Source organism: Leptodactylus fuscus, chromosome 8 (assembly GCF_031893055.1).
Source record: "Leptodactylus fuscus isolate aLepFus1 chromosome 8, aLepFus1.hap2, whole genome shotgun sequence".
NCBI classification, from domain to species: Eukaryota; Metazoa; Chordata; class Amphibia; order Anura; family Leptodactylidae; genus Leptodactylus; species Leptodactylus fuscus.
The window spans coordinates 4,505,339-4,526,051 of NC_134272.1; positions in this window are offsets into that span (position 1 = coordinate 4,505,339).

Genomic DNA, 20,713 nt, shown 5'->3' on the forward strand with positions numbered 1-20,713 from the left:
GGCGCTACCTTTTCCTTACATCTGAGTGTAAGGGGGGTTACGCTACCGGCCGCTGGCAAATTCTGTGTGTCGGCTACTTCCATTCATTTCTATGGGAGCGTGCTATTCGGAACGGCTGTTCCGAATAGTGTTCGCTCACCTCTAATAATCACCAAGACAGCCCAAGTCTCATGTCCCAACCTCAGGCTTCATTTGATATGGGGCCTCATCCACGTTGACCTTGACTTGGCCAAATCAAAGATTCTTCTTTCTTGGCCACTCCTTGGACAGATCATTTGGTCTTCGCCAAGTGTCAGATTTCGGATACCTATTCTGAGTGTATTCTGGATGTCGCTTCCTTCCATAAACCACTTATTGCATTAAATCTTCTAGTCATCCAGGGATAACTTGAAGAGATTCGGAGCTCTAATGGCATCTCTAATAGCTTTCTGGGTCAAATCTTTGCTGATAAAGACACTTTACATATAATAGAATAACTAATAGGCAGACCTTTAGCCGATAGCTATATTTGTATTCCAGCCTTAGATTCAATGCCGCGTGTTCTGATCATTGCAAGGAGGGGGAAGGGGATTAATAGGCTTTTTTTTGGACATGGACGCCATTTCCTGCAGTCACCGTACAATGACTTCATTTTACTCTTCCCTGGAGGCAACCAACCTGCAAAAAAGGTTTTACAGCAAAAAAATTATGAATCTCGGAAATGAAGGTGGAGGTAGTGGCGTCGAGCTAAAGATCATCTCATACCTGAGGGACCATAGTGTAAGACTTCCTTGTATAGTTCCCGGGGCAGATCAGCCCATGAAGGATGATATTAGGTGTCATATACGTCTTTGCTATCCGATATGTCACCTTTTCCACTTTTGTTTGTTCCAAGTTTCCTTTAGAAAAGTTTCCGCGGCTGTGATATCAGCAGGAAATTGGCAAATGAGCCATAAAGCGTTTAATATATATACACATCAATCAAACCTGAGAAGAGGCTTAATGCATTTGATCTTTTGATGGAATGATGATGACTTGCTTCAATTGGCTTTTCGAAACTGCTGATGGGTGAAGAATTGCCCAGACAATGCTCAGGCGAGTACCGGCGGGGGAATGGAACGACGTAAGGCGGCGTCCTATCCGGTTATTTATCTATTTATACCAATGTCTGTAGCGCGAGACTCATCTTACTGGATGTAATAACCCAACTACTCCAGGGAACCAACCTCCAATAGGTGGATATGAAGGAACCGATAGGAGGTGTCTATGGATGGCCACCTACCTGCCACCTACCTGCGTCCTGTCTGCCACCTACCTGCATCCTACCTGCCACATATCTGCCTCCTACCTGCCACCTACCTGCCACCTACCTGCATCCTACCTGCCACATACCTGCCTCCTACCTGCCTCCTATATGCCACCTACCTGCCACCTACCTGTCACCTACCGGCCTCCTACCTGCCTCCTACCTGCCACCTACCTGCATCCTACCTGCCACATACCTGCCTCCTACCTGCCTCCTATATGCCACCTACCTGCCACCTACCTGTCACCTACCGGCCTCCTACCTGCCTCCTACCTGCCACCTACCTGCCTCCTATCTGCCTCCTACCTGCCACCTACCTGCCTCCTATCTGCCTCCTACCTGTGCCTTACCTGCCACCTACCCTCCACCTACCTGCCTCCTACCTGCCATCTACCTGTCTCTTACCTGCCACCTACCTGCCACCTACCTGCCTCCTACCTGCCTCCTACCTGCCACCTACCTGCCTCCTACCTGCCTCCTACCTGACACCTACCTGCCTCCTACCTGCCTCCTATCTGTCTCCTACCTGCCACCTACCTGCCTCCTACCTGCCACCTACCTGCCTCCTATCTGTCTCCTACCTGACACCTACCTGCCTCCTACCTGACACCTACCTGTCTCTTACCTGCCACCTACCTGCCTCCTACTTGCCACCTACCTGCCTCCTACCTGCCACCTACCTGCCTCCTACTTGCCACCTACCTGCCTCCTACCTGACACCTACCTGTCTCTTACCTGACACCTACCTGCCACCTACTCCTCACCTACCCTCCACCTACCTGCCTCCTACCTGCCACCTACCTGCCTCCTACTCCTCACCTACCCTCCACCTACCTGCCTCCTACCTGCCACCTACCTGCCTCCTACCTGACACCTACCTGCCTCCTACCTGACACCTACCTGTCTCTTACCTGCCACCTACCTGCCTCCTACTTGCCACCTACCTGCCTCCTACCCTCCACCTACCTGCCTCATACCTGCCACCTACCTGCCTCCTACTTGCCATCTACCTACCTCCTACCTGCCACCTCCATGTCTATTCCTATACAATACAGACCTACAGTCTCTGGTGGGATCCAATGACATTAATGCAATCACAAGGCCAAGACGGATTGGGCAGCGTTTCATCCCGTCGTCTAGAACATCAACGTTATTGGCGAGTCAGTGAGAGAGATGAGCCACAGCCCCAATTATATCTTCATAAAGAGAAATTTCCCAGAAGGGGTAATTGGTGTTTTATGCGGAGATGGAGGAAAGTATCAGAGGTCACGGAGAAAAGCCGACTGATCAAACACATGTAGAATCCAGGAAACCATCAAGACGCTTCTCTTCTTCATGCAGACTGAACTTGCAGATTTCTGCGATTCCTCGTGAATATTATTTTCTAATGCTTTTCATATTTCCTTTGTATGGCCTTGCGCTGGCTGACCCCGATGTTACATCTTATAATAATAATAATCTAGTCCTAAATTATCACGAACTTTTCTGCAAACTTTGCATAAATCAGTAGAACAAGCAGAACAAGAAACTCTGTTACTCTATCTCATCACAGAGACACTTGTATCTACAACTTAGCAGTCTAAATTAACTCTTTACTTACTGTGAATCTTCTGCTGAATCCGTCTTGATCTCCCAAGACAGACTGTGAGCTCAATGAAGTATCAAATTACATGTGACCTATAGAAGTAGATGGAAAAAGGAGGAAGGGCCTAATCAGAGAGATTCAGAAACATAAGCAAACTAGAAAGTTTCTATCTGGCTCCACATCAGTTTATTCTCTATAATGTGCTATATAATGGGGCTGCTGCTCCTGACTGAGTGAGAGAGTTAGAGAGCAGAGTCTCCGCTTTCTGCAATACCCCAGGCAGTCAGAGTTCTGCTTTATAGGCTGCAGCCAAGATTCAACAACATAATAGACAATTCTTATATATTAAATGTTCCTTGTTCCCAGGGACTGATACTATCTATCTATTATAACTGACATGTTAACCCTTTGATCCTACGTTTCGCTCACTTTCGAGGCCACATTGCACTTCCCTCTATATTTTCTTATGTTAAAAATGTTCTAATTTCACAAACATCAAGAGATTTTATACTTGAAATAACCAATTCTGATCAGTCTAAAGAGCCTGTGATGTGTTTTGACAAGTGAAACTATTCATCCCTTTATAACTGTGAATGTTGCATGACCGATGGCAATGAGCTGTAACCTTTAACACGGGCATTCGCAGGATTGACAGGAAGTGGCACCGAAAGTGCAGGGAGGCAGATTTATTTCAGTTTTCCTTCTGCATCTATTCTGACACGGGGATTAAGACGAAACATCCAGAGATAAACAGAAGTGTAACAAGTAATTACAGAGCCCCATAGCAAATTCTGAAACTGGACCCCGCTCCAGTATGATGACGACTATTGGTGTCAGTCCAGAACATGAAAATGTGATAGTTATATAGAGGGATATTATACATAGTGAATAATACAAACAGTGATGGGACCCACCCCCAGTGCACCAACTGCCCTACCCCTAGTGCACCAACTGCCCCACCCCTAGTGCACCAACTGCCCACCCCTAGTGCACCAACTGCCCACCCCTAGTGCACCAACTGCCCCACCCCAGTCCACCAACTGCCCCACCCCTAGTGCAACAGCTTCCCCACCCCTAGTGCACCAACTGCCTACCCCAAGTGCACCAACTGCCCCACCCCCAGTGCACCAACTTCCCCACTCCTAGTGCAACAAATGCCCACCCCCAGTGCACCAACTGCCTACCCCCAGTGCACCAATTGCCCCACCCCTAGTGCACCAACTGCCCACCCCTAGTGCAACAAATGCCCACCCCCAGTGCACCAACTGCCCACCCCTAGTGCACCAAATGCCCACCCCTGGTGCATCAACTGTCCACCCCTAGTGCACCAAATGCCCACCCCCAGTGCACCAACTGTCCCACCCCAGTGTGCCAACTGCCTCACCCCTAGTGCACCAACTGCCCACCCCTAGTGCACCAAATGCCCACCCCCGGTGCACCAACTGTCCACCCCTAGTGCACCAAATGCCCACCCCCAGTGCACCAACTGTCCCACCCCAGTGTGCCAACTGCCTCACCCCTAGTGCACCAAATGCCCACCCCCAGTGCACCAATTGCCTCATTTGCAAGTTATCTTTCTCCAAATCTCCAAAAGTGACCTCCATAACCAGGGTATATTATTTATCACTGTAATGGAGTCTGTCATACAGTTTTGACAATTGAGTATGCGGGGAGGAGGACGTGATGAGGTCACAGAGATCACATGAATGCAGCCGTCTCACCAAATATCTGATCAAATGTGTCCTGAAATATTCGGCGATTCCCATAATGATCCGGACGTCCCTGCCATACACCATACAGTGTGACGGCTACATTACCGGATATTGTATATGACATGTCGGACTCATCTGTCACCTGTTATGGCGCAGGCCATTGTTTGTGCTCAGCGCAGACACACCTGAATGTGTAAATACAAGTGTAAAATACGTTATTGCTCAGGGGCCCGGCCGACACTGAACAGTCACGTTAATTAAGTACTATTAACCCCTTCATCACCGCACACATTTAGTGCAGGAAGTTTCAGAGTCTCTAACTTTTTTTCATTCTGGTCATTTAAATCATTTTCGTCTTTTTTTTTTTTTTTTTTTGCTTTATTTTGTCTAACTTTTATTTTTTATGTTTTTTATTTTTTGGGTTTTTTTTGTTTAATTTCCAGATAAACAAAATGGAAGGAAATGTCTGTTATTCACGATGTCTTTTTTTAATACACAAAATACTGATAACTTTGTTTTACGAATAGTTTATGTAGTTTGGTGTCCTGGGGGTCGAGGGTAAATCCTGCAATGTGGGCCTGGTAAGGACACTATAAGAGATCCAATAGTTCCCAACACGGGGGGTGAGCAAACTGGTTTGTGACAAGTCAGGTTTAGAATCAGAAAAGATCGGATTCCGATCGGCGATCGAGTAAATTTCACGATTGGGATCGGCTGGAAAATGATTGGAAATCGGATTTTAAAATCGATCCTGAAATCTCAAGATCGGCTCAATCCCAGTCAGGTTAGTTATGAATTTTCCCAAAATTTTGCATGTAGCCTGAAATTTTTGGAGATTTGGACCCCCCAATCCCTATTATACTCCGGGGTCTTTTCAGACAACCTTGCAGATTTTACTTCTGGGTGAACCGCATTGGCACGAGCCAGGTTTGACCCAAATTGTTAGATTTTTAACTTGGATACAAATATATTTGCAAACCGTCTTCTATGAGTTTGGTAATGTTTGCCACGTGCAGGAGGCGGACTCTGTTACCCGTCTGTTACTCTGACCTTTGTACCTTCTTTAAGTATAGTGAATGATTGTTTGCCTGCTGGGCACTAAGCACACAATGCAGCCAGATCTTCATGAGACGTTCCCTGTTATATGTCACCGTACACTGTGAGCCCTATTGTATATTATATTTACCTAGTCAACATTGCATCGTGCCCTGTGCAATACCTTCTGCAGGGCCCTGGTCTCCAGGTATGAGCACCATACAATGCCATGCACCAGCCAAAGAACTGTCATGCAATGCAAAAATAATAGGCAACCTTTTATTAAGGCAAACTGGGAAGCTTGAAGGGGAAACGGGGGTTAAAAAAGTTAAAAAAAAAAAAAAAGGAAGCAATGCCCATCCACTCCCAATATCCCATTCGCTTGTCCACTGCCCTATTATATCCCATGCAGGTAGATGTGAATCGGCTGCTATAGCCAATCACTGGCCTCATTGCTCACATGTTAAGTCATGTCTCACTTGCCTAACTTGCCACAGATCTCGCCGGAGCCGCTTCACTTCACCTGAATGGGAAGGAACAAGGGACTTGTCCCCCGAGCAGAGGACCAGGATAGGGGAGTATCTCACCCCGGGCCCCCCTGCAGGTGGGATGGGTGATGTCCTAGCAAGGGCAGGAGGTGATAGGGCAGGTTATGATCTGTCAATGTAAAATATTTCGGAGTTCCACTAATAATCTGCTTGCTACACCATGGCCCACATGTGGCATTTTTTCCATATTCCATATCTATAGATCATTGTTTTAGTAACAAAATATTAGTAAACTTGTTTTTTTACTAATTTATGTAGATAGCGCCTGGTTTTTTGTCACTGGGTTGTGATATGGGCCTGGTAATAGATCAGGGATGAACAAACTGGTTTGCAACAGTCAAGTTTGTTATGAAGTTTCCCAAATTTTGTCTGAAATTGTTGGGATTCGCCACCCCCGGACCCCTATTATATTATAGTCAGGGCTCAGAGTATAATCCGGGAGAGGCGCAGCAACATGGAGAAGAGGTTCTAGTTTACTCACCCCCCTGTGCCTGCGCTCATTATAGTCTGTGGTTGGAAGAGACCCCAAAGTATAATAAGATAAGATAAGATAAGATAATCCTTTAATAGTCCCACCTTGGGGAAATTTCAGCGTGTTACAGCAGCATAGTAATACAGATACAGGATAATAATCCCAATTCCAGTTTGGACCGAACAAGTTTGGTCCAAAACAACACTGCTAAGAGAATCTCAGGGACCTGCACCTATCTTCACAACAGGGGTTAATAGACCCCCATCTTGTACTCGCTTGCTTTGCTATTTTTGGAACTTGTCACCTCTCCAGTGGGGTTGAGCGATCGGGATCGGTAAAGATCGGATTGGCGATCCTCTTCCTCTGAGCCCGACTATAAATCCCAAAGACGTCTGAATGTTTAACAAGGAGAAACCTGGGCAAGGAAAACTCAAAAACACAAAATGATTTTGAGTGAAAAGCCGAGGAGCGGGCTCAGTAGGAAAGTCATAAGTCTGTGGCGATCAATAGCAGAGGGAGCTGCGGAGGGCATTCAGCCTCATCAATCTCTGTCCCAAGCCAAATCATTTGTAGACATGCGGGTGGGGGTCGGGGGGGGGGGGGGTAAAATCGAAGGCCGGGTAATGCTATCTAAACTTCTTTCTGGAAATCAGGTAATAGTAATTTGATTCTGTGTGATTTATTATGCGGCCGCACGGCTGCGGGATGTGCATTCATCTCTTGTGTTATTGGGAAGGTTTCTGCATCGCTGTTACTGCGCCGCCGCCGCGTTATACGATGAAGACCTTCCAGCGTCCCCTTATCAATGCTAATATGACATAACCAGCTCACTCCAACCGGGAATTTATGGGGCTCCGGCTAAAAACTCTCCGAGACGCTTCTTCGTTGTTATTTCTGATGGGCCTGGCTTTATACGGAGATCTGGCGCTGGAACGGGTCCGAAAATATGTCACCGACGTTACTGGGGTGTAATTCTAGTACAAAGGGAGCAGAAGGGGATCAGTCTCCATGTCTGACACCAGATCCTTCACTGCGCAGCGGGACAGTGCACAACATTAGGAAAATACAATATGACGGTGATGAGTGCAAGTCCCTCGGTATTGTGGGGACTGTAGCCCCCAAAATATAGACACCATAGTGGCCCCTGCACACAGTATTATCCCCCATAGTGGCCCCTGCACACAGTATTATGTCCCATAGTGGCCCCTGCACACAGTATTATGTCCCATAGTGGCCCCTGCACACAGTATTATGTCCCATAGTGGCCCCTGCACACAGTATTATGTCCCTTAGTGGCCCCTGCACACAGTATTATGTCCCTTAGTGGCCCCTGCACACAGCATTATGTCCCATAGTGGCTCCTGCACACAGTATTATCCCCCATAGTGGCCCCTGCACACAGTATTATCCCCCATAGTGGCCCCTGCACACAGTATTATCCCCCATAGTGGCCCCTGCACACAGTATTATCCCCCATAGTGGCCCCTGCACACAGTATTATCCCCCATAGTGGCCCCTGCACACTGTATTATGTCCCATAGTGGCCCCTGCACACTGTATTATGTCCCATAGTGGCCCCTGCACACAGTATTATGTCCCATAGTGGCCCCTGCACACTGTATTATGTCCCATAGTGGCCCCTGCACACAGTATTATGTCCCATAGTGGCCCCTGCACACAGTATTATGTCCCATAGTGGCCCCTGCACACAGCATTATGTCCCATAGTGGCTCCTGCACACAGTATTATCCCCCATAGTGGCCCCTGCACACAGTATTATCCCCCATAGTGGCCCCTGCACACAGTATTATCCCCCATAGTGGCCCCTGCACACAGTATTATCCCCCATAGTGGCCCCTGCACACAGTATTATCCCCCATAGTGGCCCCTGCACACAGTATTATGTCCCATAGTGGCCCCTGCATACAGTATTATGTCCCCATAGTGGCCCCTGCACACAGTATTATCCTCCATAGTGGCCCCTGCACACAGTATTATCCCCCATAGTGGCCCCTGCACACAGTATTATGTCCCATAGTGGCCCCTGCACACAGTATTATGTATCATAGTGGCCCCTGCACACAGTATTATGTCCCATAGTGGCCCCTGCACACAGTATTATGTCCCCATAGTGGCCCCTGCACACAGTATTATCCCCCATAGTGGCCCCTGCACACAGTATTATGTATCATAGTGGTCCCTGCACACAGTATTATCCCCCATAGTGGCCCCTGCACACAGTATTATGTATCATAGTGGTCCCTGCACACAGTATTATACCCCATAGTGGCGCCTGCACACAGTATTATGCCCCATAGTGGCCCCTGCACACAGTATTATGTCCCATAGTGGCTCCTGCACACAGTATTATGTCCCCATAGTGGCCCCTGCACACAGTATTATCCCCCATAGTGGCCCCTGCACACAGTATTATGTATCATAGTGGTCCCTGCACACAGTATTATCCCCCATAGTGGCCCCTGCACACAGTATTATGTATCATAGTGGCCCCTGCACACAGTATTATCCCCCATAGTGACCCCTGCACACAGTATTATCCCCCATAGTGGTCCCTGCACACAGTATTATCCTCCACAGTGGCCCCTGCACACAGTATTATCCCCCATAGTGGTCCCTGCACACAGTATTATCCTCCATAGTGGCCCCTGCACACAGTATTATCCCCCATAGTGACCCCTGCACACAGTATTATGTCCCATAGTGGCCCCTGCACACAGTATTATCCCCCATAGTGACCCCTGCACACAGTATTATCCCCCATAGTGGTCCCTGCACACAGTATTATCCTCCATAGTGGCCCCTGCACACAGTATTATCCCCCATAGTGACCCCTGCACACAGTATTATGCCCCATAGTGGCCCCTGTACACAGTATTATCCCCCATAGTGGCCCCTGCACACAGTATTATCCCCCATAGTGACCCCTGCACACAGTATTATGCCCCATAGTGACCCCTGCACACAGTATTATCCCCCATAGTGGCCCCTGCACACAGTATTATGTCCCATAGTGGCCCCTGCACACAGTATTATGTCCCATAGTGGCCCCTGCACACAGTATTATGTCCCATTGTGGCTCCTGCACACAGTATTATGTCCCCATAGTGGCCCCTGCACACAGTATTATCCCCCATAGTGGCCCCTGCACACAGTATTATCCTCCATAGTGGCCCCTGCACACAGTATTATGTCCCATAGTGGCCCCTGCACACAGTATTATCCCCCATAGTGGCCCCTGCACACAGTATTATCCCCCATAGTGGTCCCTGCACACAGTATTATCCTCCATAGTGGTCCCTGCACACAGTATTATCCCCCATAGTGGTCCCTGCACACAGTATTATGTCCCATAGTGGCCCCTGCACACAGTATTATGTCCCATAGTGGCCCCTGCACACAGTATTATGTCCCATAGTGACCCCTGAACACAGTATTATCCCCCATAGTGGTCCCTGCACACAGTATTATCCTCCATAGTGGCCCCTGCACACAGTATTATGTATCATAGTGGCCCCTGCACACAGTATTATCCCCCATAGTGGTCCCTGCACACAGTATTATCCTCCATAGTGGCCCCTGCACACAGTATTATCCCCCATAGTGGTCCCTGCACACAGTATTATCCTCCATAGTGGCCCCTGCACACAGTATTATCCCCCATAGTGGCCCCTGCACACAGTATTATCCTCCATAGTGGCCCCTGCACACAGTATTATGTCCCATAGTGGCCCCTGCACACAGTATTATCCTCCATAGTGGCTCCTGCACACAGTATTATGTCCCATAGTGGCCCCTGCACACAGTATTATCCCCCATAGTGGCCCCTGCACACAGTATTATGTCCCATAGTGGCCCCTGCACACAGTATTATCCTCCATAGTGGCTCCTGCACACAGTATTATGTCCCATAGTGGCCCCTGCACACAGTATTATGTCCCATAGTGGCCCCTGCACACAGTATTATCCCCCATAGTGACCCCTGCACACAGTATTATGTATCATAGTGCCAGTAACTCTAGCTGGTAACGGACTGTTAGAAAAAAAAAAACGCAGTGGTGGCAGCTGTCACCGGGCCTCTAATGTCCTGGTCCCTGTGGAAATCTACCGCTGCTACCCTGGTAGTTACGCCCCTGGTCAGCGTAATCAGTGCAGTCAGTGCAGTCAGCGTTGTCAGCGTTGTCAGTGTAGTCAGCATTGTCACTATTGTCAGTGTAGTCAGCGTTGTCAGTGTTGTCAGTGTAGTCAGCGTTGTCAGAGTACTCAGCCTATGCGCTTTATATAATGTAGAATAATGCACATCCTTTTCCTAGTGGATTATTTGGAATAAATCAGTGCCGGGCGGTAAATGTAGAGCACAAACCACCTCGCCATCTAATCTAATGGGATTAGGCCGCACTGGCAGAAATGAAAGGCGCGCTTTAAAAATGCATTAGCGGCTCCTGTCTGCGTGTTCATCCATAATTGACAAGTACATATCTCTGAGGAAGATATTCAGCCGGTGACCGCGCTCTGCAGAGTGTTTTAAAACAAAAGTGAAATTCACAATGAAGGTTTTATCACAAGCTCGAAAAACGGAGCGAAACGCAGACAAAAAGCATCCGGGGGATCGTTGTAATCAGCAGATAGTCCGACCATATAATCCCCTCTGTGTAATGAAGACTATTCCAGAGTCACAGAAGAAATGGTAAAAGAGCTCAGACGCAATTCATACCGCGCGTCTGAATATAAAAAATAAAAGCAAAAAATCTCATGTCTTAAAGGGGAGGCTCAGATAGTGATCAGTCGCAGAGAGAAATATTCTTTGGCGCTCAGGCCAACTAATAAAAGTAATTGTTTGATTATCTGATGGAAGAACAATCTTATTTTGGCTGATACATTTTCATGGGCCGCAATCAATGAAATCTGATCATATTTCGCCATCTAGAGGGTAAAATGGAAACTGCACTTCTTATAGATGTTCTTTACAATAAATGGAGCTTAGTCATGAAGAGAAATGACTGACACTGAGTCCGAGTGATAATGTCTCAAGATGTATTAATATTCCCATTGTCATTAGATCCATCCTTAAGAGAACGGTGGCTTTTAAGCAAGGTCAACCCACATGAGCAATTCCCATTCCTGCGTCTTTTGCTGGTGCGCTATTCACATCAATAACTTTCAGCGTGTTTCTATAATGTCCTGTATAGTCCTCTATAATAGTGTATAGTCCTGTATAGTGGTGTATAGTCCTGTATACTAGTGTATAGTCCTGTATAGTCCTGTATAGTAGTGTATAGTTCTGTATACTAGTGTATAGTCCTGTATAATAGTGTATAGTCCTGTATAATTGTGTATAGTCCTGTATAATAGTGTATAGTCCTGTATAATTGTGTATAGTCCTGTATACTAGTGTATAGTCCTGTATAATTGTGTATAGTCCTGTATAATAGTGTATAGTCCTGTATAATAGTGTATAGTCCTGTATAATAGTGTATAGTCCTGTATAATTGTGTATAGTCCTGTATAATAGTGTATAGTCCTGTATAATTGTGTATAGTCCTGTATAATAGTGTATAGTCCTGTATAATAGTGTATAGTTCTGTATACTAGTGTATAGTCCTGTATAATAGTGTAGAGTCCTGTATAATAGTGTATAGTCCTGTATAATAGTGTATAGTCCTGTATAGTCCTGTATAATAGTGTATAGTCCTGTATAATTGTGTATAGTCCTGTATAATTGTGTATAGTCCTGTATAGTGGTGTATAGTCCTGTATAATAGTGTATAGTCCTGTATAATAGTGTATAGTCCTGTATAATAGTGTATAGTTCTGTATACTAGTGTATAGTCCTGTATAATAGTGTAGAGTCCTGTATAATAGTGTATAGTCCTGTATAATAGTGTATAGTCCTGTATAATAGTGTATAGTCCTGTATAATTGTGTATAGTCCTGTATAATAGTGTATAGTCCTGTATAATTGTGTATAGTCCTGTATAGTGGTGTATAGTCCTGTATAATAGTGTATAGTCCTGTATAATAGTGTATAGTCCTGTATAGTCATGTATAGTGGTGTATAGCCCTGTATAGTGGTGTATAGTCCTGTATAATTGTGTATAGTCCTGTATAATAGTGTATAGTCCTGTATAGTGGTGTATAGTCCTGTATACTAGTGTATAGTCCTGTATAATAGTGTATAGTCCTGTATAATTGTGTATAGTCCTGTATAGTGGTGTATAGTCCTGTATAATTGTGTATAGTCCTGTATAATAGTGTATAGTCCTGTATAATAGCGTATAGTCCTGTATAATAGTGTATAGTCCTGTATAATTGTGTATAGTCCTGTATAGTGGTGTATAGTCCTGTATAATAGTGTATAGTCCTGTATACTAGTGTATAGTCCTGTATACTAGTGTATAGTCCTGTATAGTCCTGTATAGTAGTGTATAGTTCTGTATACTAGTGTATAGTCCTCTATAATAGTGTATAGTCCTGTATAATAGTGTATAGTCCTGTATAATAGTGTATAGTCCTGTATAGTGGTGTATAGTCCTGTATAATTGTGTATAGTCCTGTATAATAGTGTATAGTCCTGTATAATAGTGTATAGTCCTGTATAATAGTGTATAGTTCTGTATACTAGTGTATAGTCCTCTTTAATAGTGTATAGTCCTGTATAGTTCCGTATAGTGGTGTATAGTCCTGTATAATTGTGTATAGTCCTGTATAATAGTGTATAGTTCTGTATAATTGTGTATAGTCCTGTATAATAGTGTATAGTCCTGTATAATAGTGTATAGTCCTGTATAATTGTGTATAGTCCTGTATAATAGTGTATAGTCCTGTATAATAGTGTATAGCCCTGTATAGTTCCGTATAGTGGTGTATAGTCCTGTATAATTGTGTATAGTCCTGTATAATAGTGTATAGTCCTGTATAATTGTGTATAGTCCTGTATAATAGTGTATAGTGGTGTATAGTCCTGTATAATAGTGTATAGCCCTGTATAGTTCCGTATAGTGGTGTATAGTCCTGTATAATTGTGTATAGTCCTGTATAATAGTGTATAGTTCTGTATAGTCCTGTGTAGTCCTGTATAGTCATGTATAGTGGTGTATAGCCCTGTATAGTGGTGTATAGTCCTGTATAATTGTGTATAGTCCTGTATAGTGGTGTATAGTCCTGTATAATAGTGTATAGTCCTGTATAGTCCTGTGTAGTCCTGTATAGTCATGTATAGTGGTGTATAGTCCTGTATAGTCCTGTGTAGTCCTGTATAGTCATGTATAGTGGTGTATAGCCCTGTATAGTGGTGTATAGTCCTGTATAGTGGTGTATAGTCCTGTATAGCCCTGTATAATAGTGTATAGTTCTGTATAGTCCTGTGTAGTCCTGTATAGTCATGTATAGTGGTGTATAGTCCTGTATAGTCCTGTATAGTGGTGTATAGTCCTGTATAGCCCTGTATGGTGGTGTATAGTCCTGTATAGTCATGTATAGTGGTGTATAGCCCTGTATAATAGTGTATAGTCTGTTTAGTCCTGTATAGTCCTGTATATTCCTGTATAGTCATGTATAGTGGTGTATAGCCCTGTATAATAGTGTATAGTCTGTTTAGTCCTGTATAGTCCTGTATATTCCTGTATAGTCATGTATAGTGGTGTATAGTCCTGTATAATAGTGTATAGTCTGTATAGTCATGTATGGTGGTGTATAGTCCTGTATAGTCCTGTATAGTCCTGTATAGTAAATAGCCCTGTATAGCCCTGTATAGTCATGTATAGTGGAGTATAGTCCTTTATAGCCCTGTATAGTCCTGTATAGTGGAGTATAGTCCTTTATAGCCCTGTATAGTCCTGTATAGCCCTGTATAGTCCTGTATAGTGGTGTATAGTCCTGTATAGTCCTGTATAGTGGTGTATAGTCCTGTATAGTCCTGTATAGCCCTGTATAGTCATGTATAGTGGTGTATAGCCCTGTATAATAGTGTATAGTCTGTTTAGTCCTGTATAGTCCTGTATAGTCATGTATAGTGGTGTTGCTATTGCTTCTGGGGAGAGTTACGGAGCACAATCTCCAGTGTTTGGGAGACATGATAGCAGCTGGTCCCCACTCGCCAGCTCAGAGACAACTGGGAAGTACTGGAGAGAGTCTGCAGAGGAGAAGACTGCGAAGAAGATAACACAGACATATAAGACATATAATGGCCATAAATAGTTCTGATCCCCATGAAAAGCCACAATTTATGTACAAACCGCAGGAGATAACACAGCGCACATTATATGGGGGGGGGGGGGGGGTTTACACGGGGACAGCGAGTGCTTTACTTAGAAATAAATAGTATTATAATAAGTCAAACATTTTGATTTTGTTCTTTCTCAAAACATGGCTGTATCTGTAGGAAATTCATTTTTGTGAGACACTGACCTCAATGTCTAAACCTGAACTGGGCGATCCCTACCCTAATGGTGCAAATAGGCTCTGGACTGTCAGGTGGGCGGTGTCAGGCAGGAGAAAGGGGGCGTGACTCAGATCTCCAATCAGTGACAGCCAGTGTCACATCTCAGAGTCACACCCCCTTGTCTACTCCTTCCTGACCACGCCCTCTTGACCATACAGAGCCTAAATAACATATCAGGCACCAAAACTAACAGCATTGATTGCTGAAGAGTGGTGGGGGCTAGAGAAAATCACAACTGTGTGGAATTAGTTGAGCAGAGTCTATAAATTGATGTAACTTGTGCATTCATCTCCCACATGGGCGCGTCTACACTTCTTCCAGCCGAACAGGACCAATGGACAGGTATGAAGGAACTGGAGCAACTTTGTTGCAAAAAATCCCAAAGATGTGCCACAACGATTCCAATCTAGCCAGTTTTCCATAGAATAGTAAATCCCCCCCACACATTGTGCTTGAAGCTGTCGGTATAAAAATGTGACAACTGCTCTAAAGGACGATGTAGTTCCCAGTTGTCGGACTCTATTTTACTCCTGTTTGTAGAGTCAGCGGCCTCCATTGACCTATCCCAATGTTTGTAGACAATGTTCTCTACTTAGTTAAGATAAGATTAGCACGAAACAGACCAACCAACCTCTGGCCCTGTCTGCGGGAAGAAGAAATATGAGGATAAATGGATTTGTGTGTTCGCTGCCCTTTACATTAGACCTTTCTTATATCTGTAACCTCAACAGACATTGTAAGTGCCGGTAAATATGAGAGCGCTTTATTCAGAGTAATGGGGAAGCAGATTACCTGCCACAAGTGATTTACACACCGCTCATTTGGGGGAATGTCTTTTATATACATGAACTGAGAGTCTCAGCGCGGCCCAAAAGTATCAGAGCACATTGTACAAAAATTCTGGCCCAACTTTCCTCTTGTATCTGTGTACCAAATTTACTAAGACTGATGTATCTAACTCCAGATTAGGATAAAGTCGGAGAGAAACGTCTCTTAAAGGGAGACTTATGTTACAGGAGACGCTACAAACATCTTACAGATGTCCCACCTGACAGTGTCATACACTATGTATTATAGATATATATAGTCTTAGGAGTCCTGACAGTGTCATACACTATGTATTATAGATATATATAGTCTTAGGAGCCCTGACAGTGTCATACACTATGTATTATAGATATATATAGTCTTAGGAGCCCTGACAGTGTCATACACTATGTATTATAGATATATATAGTCCTAGGAGCCCTGACAGTGTCATACACTATGTATTATAGATAGATATATAGTCCTAGGACTCCTGACAGTGTCATACACCATGTATTATAGATATATATAGTCCTAGGAGCCCTGAGAGTGTCATACACTATGTATTATAGATAGATATATAGTCCTAGGACTCCTGACAGTGTCATACACCATGTATTATAGATATATATAGTCCTAGGAGTCCTGACAGTGTCATACACTATGTATTATAGATATATATATATAGTCCTAGGAGTCCTGACAGTGTCATACACTATGTATTATAGATATATATAGTCCTAGGAGCCCTGACAGTGTCATACACTATGTATTATAGATATATATAGTCCTAGGAGCCCTGACAGTGTCATACACTATGTATTATAGATATATATAGTCCTAGGAGCCCTGACAGTGTCATACACTATGTATTATAGATATATATAGTCCTAGGAGCCCTGACAGTGTCATACACTATGTATTATAGATATATATAGTCCTAGGAGTCCTGACAGTGTTATGCACTATGTATTATAGATATATATATAGTACTAGGAGCCCTGACAGTGTCATACACTATGTATTATAGATATATATAGTCCTAGGAGCCCTGACAGTGTCATACACTATGTATTATAGATATATATAGTCCTAGGAGCCCTGACAGTGTCATACACTATGTATTATAGATATATATAGTCCTAGGAGTCCTGACAGTGTCATACACTATGTATTATAGATATATATATAGTCCTAGGAGTCCTGACAGTGTCATACACTATGTATTATAGATATATATATAGTCCTAGGAGCCCTGAGAGTGTCATACACTATGTATTATAGATATATGTAGTCCTAGGAGTCCTGACAGTGTCATACACTATGTATTATAGATATATATAGTCCTAGGAGCCCTGACAGTGTCATACACTATGTATTATAGATATATATATAGTCCTAGGAGCCCTGACAGTGTCATACACTATGTATTATAGATATATATAGTCCTAGGAGCCCTGACAGTGTCATACACTATGTATTATAGATATATATAGTCCTAGGAGTCCTGACAGTGTCATACACTATGTATTATAGATATATATATAGTCCTAGGAGTCCTGACAGTGTCATACACTATGTATTATAGATATATATATAGTCCTAGGAGCCCTGAGAGTGTCATACACTATGTATTATAGATATATGTAGTCCTAGGAGTCCTGACAGTGTCATACACACAGCCTCCTATACACATACCTGTGACAATTTATAGAAAAAGGAAATATAAAGCTGCAATACCAAGCACTGCCTATAGATAAAAATGGCGCTGTTTATGCAGAAAACGGGACTTTCTAGGTTGAGCACAAGAGAATCCAAGAAATCCTGCGTATACAACTAGTCCAATCATAGAGACCGCTTGGTATGAGACTTCTTAGGTACAAGAGACACCTCAGACTGTTGTACATTTCTTATTTTCCTAAACATCCGCTGCCACATTGAATGAATATAAGAACCAGCTGCACATCTTTTCCACCCGCTGCACACGTCTGATGAAACGTTCACATGGACCTGCCTGAAAACACAGCGGCTCCTTCACCATCGTCTGAGTCACTTTAATCACTTACACCTGTTTATCGTGCGGAGACCTAACAGTAGGCGCGAACCTCAACCCACAGTCAATGTTCTATAACAGAAGGAAGGGGGCGCCGGTGCACAGAGAAACACACAGCAAGAGCCCTGCCCACAGAATACAGGGTGGTAGCTGGTAAAGCCGACCTGAGTGATATACATAGAGGGAAAGTGAAGAGATCCGGGGGCAGAATAGTAGGATCAGACCCAAATCCACCATCTTAGGAAATTCATATCAAACCTGCTCATTGCTAAAGATAGAAAAAGCTCACAAAATTTTATTCAACCCTCCGGTGCATTTTATATCAAACAGACAGTCCCTGGCACCTTCTTCAGGCCTCTTCTAGATGAGGTCATGAACCCCAGGGTCACCCCGAGGACTCTGACCTGGCATTGTGAGGTCAATATGTCCCATGTGACTGCTGAGAGCCAATCACAGGTCTTGTTTGACCTGAGCTGAAGAGGCCTGAAGAAGATACTGAGAGACCGCCAGGTGCTCAGCAGGTAAGGGGAGGTGAGTATAAGTGTTTGTTAATAATTGGGCCTCCCCTTATTATACACTGAGACCACAGGAGAGCTATCTTTCTCCAAAATGGACACGGATTCAGCCTGTGCTAGACCGACTCACGGACTGTTGAAGGGCGCAGAAAAACTCTGATGTACAGTGAATTAGTGCAAACACTCCAGCCATCAGGTTTTGTGAACCAACAACCTATATAGCACAGTTTAGCGTATTAGGTGCAAGGCAGGGATTGAATCCAGTACGTGATACATACAAAACAGGTCAAACTGTCTCCCCACTGACTGAACCACAAGTTCCATTACCTTCAACATGAATAATAATAAATTTTATTTATATAGCGCCAACATATTCCGCAGCGCTGTACAATTTGTAGGGTTCAAATACAGACAGATACATTACAAAGAACGTCATCTCACACAATGGGACTGAGGGCCCTGCTCACAAGAGCTTACAATCTATGATGAGTTTAATTCTTCACACCTCTTTCATTTTTTCTCCTAATAGTTTATTTCTTTCCTTGTATAATGTATTGGAATGTAGACGAATATCTCCATATGTCTGTGCATTATATGCTGAAGTATATATATATATAGAGAGAGAGAGAGAGAGAGAGAGAGAGAGAGAGAGAGGAAGCAAGGAAATACTGTTAATATTGAGAGGAAAAAGAAGAGAAAAAAATTATGCACATGATAAAGATTGTGGCTCAATCAGTAGGGAGACATATTATTATTATTATTATTATTATTATTATTATTATTATTATTATTTATTTATATAGCACCATTAATTCCATGGTGCTTTACATTTGGGGGTTACATACAATACACAGAATATACAGGTAGATATAATACTAACAGTGACCGACTGGCACAGTGGGCTAGAGGGCCCTGCCCGCGAGGGCTTACAATCTATGAGGGAAGGGGGTAGAGACAGAAGGAGAGGGGGAGACTGTACAGATGGCGGTGCGGTGATAGTGTTATTGGAGGTTGTAGGCCTTCCTGAATAGGGGAGTCTTCAGGGCCTTCTTGAATTCTGTGATTGTGGGGGTCAGTCTTATGTGTCGTGACAGTAACCTATCTATCTGCAGGGCTGGGGTGATATGCTGGTTCTGGTGACAGTAACCTATCTATCTGCAGGGCTGGGGTGATATGCTGGTTCTGGTGACAGTAACCTATCTATCTGCAGGGCTGGGGTGATATGCTGGTTCTGGTGACAGTAACCTATCTATCTGCAGGACTGGGGTGATATGCTGGTTCTGGTGACAGTAACCTATCTATCTGCAGGACTGGGGTGATATGCTGGTTCTGGTGACAGTAACCTATCTATCTGCAGGGCTGGGGTGATATGCTGGGTCTGGTGATAGTAACCTATCTATCTGCAGGGCTGGGGTGATATGCTGGTTCTGGTGACAGTAACCTATCTATCTGCAGGGCTGGGGTGATATGCTGGTTCTGGTGACAGTAACCTATCTATCTGCAGGGCTGGGGTGATATGCTGGGTCTGGTGATAGTAACCTATCTATCTGCAGGACTGGGGTGATATGCTGGTTCTGGTGATAGTAACCTATCTATCTGCAGGGCTGGGGTGATATGCTGGTTCTGGTGACAGTAACCTATCTATCTGCAGGGCTGGGGTGATATGCTGGGTCTGGTGATAGTAACCTATCTATCTGCAGGGCTGGGGTGATATGCTGGTTCTGGTGACAGTAACCTATCTATCTGCAGGGCTGGGGTGATATGCTGGTTCTGGTGACAGTAACCTATCTATCTGCAGGGCTGGGGTGATATGCTGGGTCTGGTGATAGTAACCTATCTATCTGCAGGGCTGGGGTGATATGCTGGTTCTGGTGACAGTAACCTATCTATCTGCAGGACTGGGGTGATATGCTGGTTCTGGTGACAGTAACCTATCTATCTGCAGGGCTGGGGTGATATGCTGGGTCTGGTGATAGTAACCTATCTATCTGCAGGGCTGGGGTGATATGCTGGTTCTGGTGACAGTAACCTATCTATCTGCAGGGCTGGGGTGATATGCTGGTTCTGGTGACAGTAACCTATCTATCTGCAGGGCTGGGGTGATATGCTGGGTCTGGTGACAGTAACCTATCTATCTGCAGGGCTGGGGTGATATGCTGGTTCTGGTGACAGTAACCTATCTATCTGCAGGGCTGGGGTGATATGCTGGTTCTGGTGACAGTAACCTATCTATCTGCAGGGCT